A 5,851-nucleotide genomic window follows, 5' to 3' on the forward strand; every position below is an offset into this window, starting at 1 on the left:
CTAAAACATTCATCATCACCTATCACACAAATCATCTTTTTCATACGGCAAAGGGAACAGCTCTCCACCCAAGTGTTCGTTTTAAGGTCTCTCAAGTGCACACAGAGCCTTAAGCCTCTGCCCCCTGACTTCTAGGTGACAACAACCGGAGCTAAACATATCAATCTCTCTATTGGTTCAATAATGCCTTGTGACACTAATTTGTTTAATTCCTCCTTAAGATGTTCTTGCATCAAATATGGAATAGGCCTAACTTTGTGGACCACTGAGACAGCATTGTTTTTCACCTTAATCTTGGGTGGATTCATTGAGGATATTTGTGGGACTGAGTAACGGTCTAATTTTTGGGGTGAACAGGGCGAACTAGCGGGCAGTTTGTAGGTTGCGGGGGGGGGGGGTTGTTGGGGTTAGTTCATACATTGTTCAGCGGGAAGGGATTATACTGGTCTACCTCCTAGCTGAGCTGCCACAACAGTGTTCTATGACAGAGAGACTACCTCCACTCTTGGGAGGCAGGACTGAGAGAGGGGCACCGAAACAACATGGGAATTGGAGACGATTGCATTTTATTTTACTGCCTGCCGCCGGACCTCCGGGTTGTCGCCTAATTGGCTGTGTTTGTTCCACGCAGATAGCGTGATCTAACTGTCTATGTTTTGCTGCCGGCCCCCTGGGTTGTAGGCTGATAGATGTGTGTGGTGTACAATGTCTGAATAAAGGTTTTTGAAAAATAAAAAAAATAAAAAAATGATACCACTAGCAAATCATACAGACACATGCTTGCGTGCTTTTAGGCATATGGTGAGACTTATACTAGATATATGCGAAGTGTTGTTTGTTTAGTTTTGGCTAGGATCAACACTCCTAACTAATTGCTGAATAGCGAAGCTACAAGAGAAAAGTGAGGTTTAAGACATGCCTGCAGAGGAATTCGTGATTAGGTGACTTCGAATGAATCTGTGGAAAGGTACACTTCAAGTACGCCGTATACGTTTGGGTATCTGCTTGAGATGGGAAGTGCAGTCTTTCAAGTTGAAAGTACTGCATGGTCTTGTGACTGAGTTATGTCTCTACCTTGACATGTATTTCCACATGTGTTATGCATCTCAATATGCTAGACCTATAAAACACAAGTATAGATCTATTTGCATGTTTTACCTATGTATGATGGCACTAACAAAAGGCATAGGCACATGCCTGCATGCTTTCAGGAACATTGTGAGACTTACAACAGAGACATGTGAAGGGTAGCTGCTTTATATTTGGCTTGACCCAACACTCGTAGTAGTCACTGAATAGTGAAGGTGTAGGGGAAAATTGGTTTAAGACATGCCGGCAGAGAGATTCGTGATTTGGGTACTTCATATGAGTCTGTGGAAAGGTGTACTTGAAGTACTCCGTATACATTTTGGTGTCTGCTTGAAATGGAAATTGCAGTCCTTCAAGTTTAAAGGACTTCATGGTCTTGTGACAGAAGTATGCCTCTGTGTAGAAGTATTTTCACATGTATTATGCATCTCAAGATGCTAGACCTATAAAACACAAGTATATATCTATCTGTATGTTTCACTTATGTATGATGGCACAAGCAAAAGGTACAGACACATGTATGCATGCTTTTCGGAATATGGAGAGACTTACAAAAGTGACATGCAAAGGGTTGCTGCTTTATATTTCAATAGGGCCAAAACTCTGAGTAGTCACTAAATAGTGACGCTGCAAGAGGAGAGTGAGGTTTAAAACATGTAGGTAGAGGGATTAGTGATTAGGCGACTTTGTATGAGTCTGTGGAAAGGTATACTTGAAGTACGTGTATACATTTAGGTGTCTGCATGAAATGTAGAGTGCAGTCTCTCAAGTTGAAAATACTGCATGGTGTTGTGACTGAGGTATGTCTCTACTTATACATGTATTTTCACACGTGTTATGCATCTCAAGATGCTAAACCTATAAAACACAAGTATATATCTATTTGTATGTTTTACTTTTCTATGACGGCACTAGCAAAAGGCACAGACTCATGCCTGCATGCTTTCAAGAATATGATGAGACTTAGGTGACCCAGGGACCACTGCGTGCCCTTAAGGAAAATGGGTTGCCCGTAGAGCGCGCCCTTAAAGAGTTGTGCTCCGTGTTCTGCAGCCATGGCGGCAGCGCAAGTTACTCTGCTTATCCGCAGCCCCAGCCAGAAGCAGCAGGACCAGCTAGCCTAGGCGGAGTGGGACTGGACGGTGCGACAGCTGAAGGGACACTTAAGAGCGGTGCTTCCTGGAGGGCCGCTGGAACAGGGTCAGAGATTGATTTATTCAGGGAAGTTCTTAAGTGATGATTTACACTTGGATTAAGTGCTGCCAAAGCACGAGTCCAGGCATACTCTACATCTTGTTTGCAACTTGAAGAACACCTCACCAGTGCAGCCATTAAAGACCTCAGAAGTCCAGCAACAGTCAATACGTCATCCCACAACCGGACCGTACCCTTGGGCGATGCCTACAAATGATGGCCTGAGGCAAAGGGGTCTTCCTCAAGTCGTGGCTGCTCCACCTGGCAATTCGCCTGCCGCAGAGGAAAATATCCCTGGAACAGCCGCAGGTTATGCACCATATACTGCGTACAGTCCACAACACATTCTCTGGTACCAGCAGTTTTATGCAAGGCAGTACTACATGCAGAACCTGGCGGCAGCTGCTGTTGCTTCACCTTCTCGAAGAGCCCAAGAGATACCTGTAGTACCTGCTGCTGCTGCCCCACCAGATCCATTACGCAACCCCTTCCCTGTGGGCAACCAGCCCATCAATCCGAATGTCCAGCCACAGGTTGTTCCAGGTGCCAATCAGAACCTGCGAATGAATGCCCAGGGAGGTTTGGCAGACGACTAGGACGATGTTAACCGCGACTGCTTAGACTGGGTTTATACTGCTGCAATATTTTCAGTGTACGTCAGTATTCTGTACTGCTACTCCAGCTTGAGCAGGTTCAGGATTGTCATGGGAGCCATGATCCTCATGTGTCTGCACCTTGCCTGGATATTTCCATTTAGGCAAAGGCCTGCTCGTCCAGTTTTCAACAATCCTCCTCAAATTGCTCAAGACCAGAACAATAATTTACAGCAGGAACAACCAGCAGAAGATGGTAATGAGGTAGAGGGCTCTCCTAATGAAAGAGCGACTGCTGACTTGCACACCCCCAGGGTTGTAAGTACAGCCTGGGTATTTTTCAAAACGTTCTTTGCGTCGCTGATACCGGAGGGCCCTCCGGGTTTAGTCAACTAGCCACTTCTGTGAGCATTGTGAAATAGACTACAGACTAGCCTACAAGGAACGAGGTGAATCACAGTAGACATTGTCCTGCCTTGTGTGCCATTCGTCACTCATGCTCGTATGTGGTTAACTACTTCCTTGGACAGCAGGTGATTGGCAGGCCTCCACCTAACAAGCAGCAAGTAAGAAGCACTTAATCCTTTCACTTCGTTCTCATCTTGGATCCAGAGACACCATCTTCTAAACGCTGAGAAGTATGAGTGTCCTTAGCCAAATGGAAAACATTTTGAGGTTTTACGAAAGCTAACGAACTAAATGTTGTATTTAGCCTGTCTCTTTTCTGCCTGTGGGATTTCATTGTCACTCACATGATGTCACCACTGGAACATTGGGTGACATCATGGAGTGTTGGGGGCTTAGCCTGGTGACAACTGGCAGTTGAAACCAGGCAGGCTGAGTGACAAGCAGGTCACTCCTGGTGGGTCTCTTTATATTAACATCTTGAAAACTTGACCTAAATATCTATCTTGAATAAAACAACCTAAATTATACCAGGATCTAGGCTTCTATTTACAACATTTTTGGTGATGAGGTGTCACTCACATGATGTCACCACTGGAACGTTGGCTGACATTATGGAGTGTTGGGGGCTTAGCCTGGTGACAACTGGCAGTTGGAACCAGGCAGGCTGAGTGACAAGCAGGTCACTCCTGGTGGGTCTCTTTATATTAACATCTTGAAAACTTGACCTAAATATCTATCTTGAATAAAACAACCTAAATGATACCAGGCTCCAGGCTTCTATTTACAACACTAAATATAGAACTTCTCTTGCAATTTTGTAAATACATTGTGTATGTAATGTATAGCATTGCACTGTTGCACCTCTCTGTATGTGGAGCTGAAAGGACTGATCAGTGTTAAAGGAATAGTGTTGGGCCCACACCTGAGTATATTGGTTATTGGAAGCATACATTGGAACTGCAGCCGTCTTCATTTTTTGGTATTGTGGTTCCCACTTTAAAATCTTGATTTTTCCTAATTGTCCATCTGTAGGCATTGGAAAGTACTGTGCACCGATGTGTTTGCCGTGAAATCTGTATGTGGGTGTTAACTGAACGTTGAAGGGTCAGACAGTACCTGCAGAGGTTTGTGGATTGCTGTAATTCTCCTTACATTGTAATATAACCCCCCAGATCTACGTGTTTTAATGAAAATGTACTCCGCATGTTAAATACGGATCTGTATGTAAAATGTATATACACATTGCACACTATAGAAGCGGAATTGTTCTGTTGGTGCAATTGTATTGATGTTGGAATGTTTTAAAACAAAATCACATTACACTAAGTGCAGTACCTTATTGTTCAAATTGCTATATATGTTTTAGCAGACATTTGTAGCCTACATATATGCTTGAGCTGCATACATGTTGCATTCCAGTCAATTAAAAACTTTGTTGATGGAGTCTTCCTATTTATGTGTAGTCGTCTGAAAGGAAAATTGTTGATTCATGACTGTTAACATGTTAGGCTCCTGTTATGCAAAAGTCGAAGCGTTGGGTCTCAGGAAGCTTTCCCTTGGATATTTGTGAAATGTTCATTTTAAAATTTACCCAACTTGATTTTCTGAGTCAAAGCTCGTAACTTATCAGCAAAAGGTACAAAATCATGATAATTGAACATTTTATTTTATCTTTTTTGTTGCTGAACATTGCCTTGTCTGTTCAATAATCCAAGGAGCTTTTTAGTTTGAATGTTTCTTTGGTGGTGACATTTTTGTTGCCCATTAAGATTTCCAATCTACACCCCTCCACTCTAAGACATTGTTCAACAAGCCACTCTACCAAACATCACTCCACTCTGAAGCACAGCACGCCACTACACTCTAAGCCTCGCAACAATCTACTCCCCTCTATGCCCCCCAACGTATGTCACTCTACTCCCCTGTATGATGTCCTACAACATGCCACTCCACTCTACGACTCTCCCTTCCACACTCTGACATGTCACCCCACTGTAAGACACATCCCTCAAGTCTACGACACTCCACACCACACTACGACACTACACGCCACTCCACTGCATAACACCTCACTCCACACCACGACGCCACGATATGCCACTCTACTCTAAGCCACTCCACGCCACTGTACAACACTCTGCTCCACTCCACACCACTTTATTCCATGACACAGTACTAAACTATACTCCACTGCACTACAGCACTCCACTTTACTCCACAACACTCTACACCGTTGTATGACACTCCACTATATTACACTCTATGCAACTTCACTTTACCATGCTATATAGCATGCCACTCCACTTTGTACCACTCCAATCTACAACACTTTACTCCACTCTAGAACACTCTATGACATGCCACTCCACAGGACCACACCCCACTTCCCTCTAAGACACACCACTCCACTCTATGACATGCCACTCAATACCACTCTACGACACAGCACTGCACTGTACAGCACACCTCTCAACTGTACACCACTCTACTGTACGCCAATGTAGTGTATGCCAGTCCACTCAGCACTACTCAACTCTATGCCAGTCCATTCTCCCCAACCACACTCT

The 5,851-nt window shown here is 44.1% G+C and overlaps 1 pseudogene; it reads left to right on the forward strand.

The window, feature by feature from the left end:
• Positions 1 to 2,237: 2,237 nt before the first annotated feature.
• Positions 2,238 to 3,571, forward strand: LOC144762043 (homocysteine-responsive endoplasmic reticulum-resident ubiquitin-like domain member 1 protein pseudogene; annotated as a pseudogene).
• Positions 3,572 to 5,851: the final 2,280 nt, after the last annotated feature.

The sequence above is a fragment of the Lissotriton helveticus genome, chromosome 6 (assembly GCF_964261635.1).
Source record: "Lissotriton helveticus chromosome 6, aLisHel1.1, whole genome shotgun sequence".
NCBI lineage: Eukaryota > Metazoa > Chordata > Amphibia > Caudata > Salamandridae > Lissotriton > Lissotriton helveticus.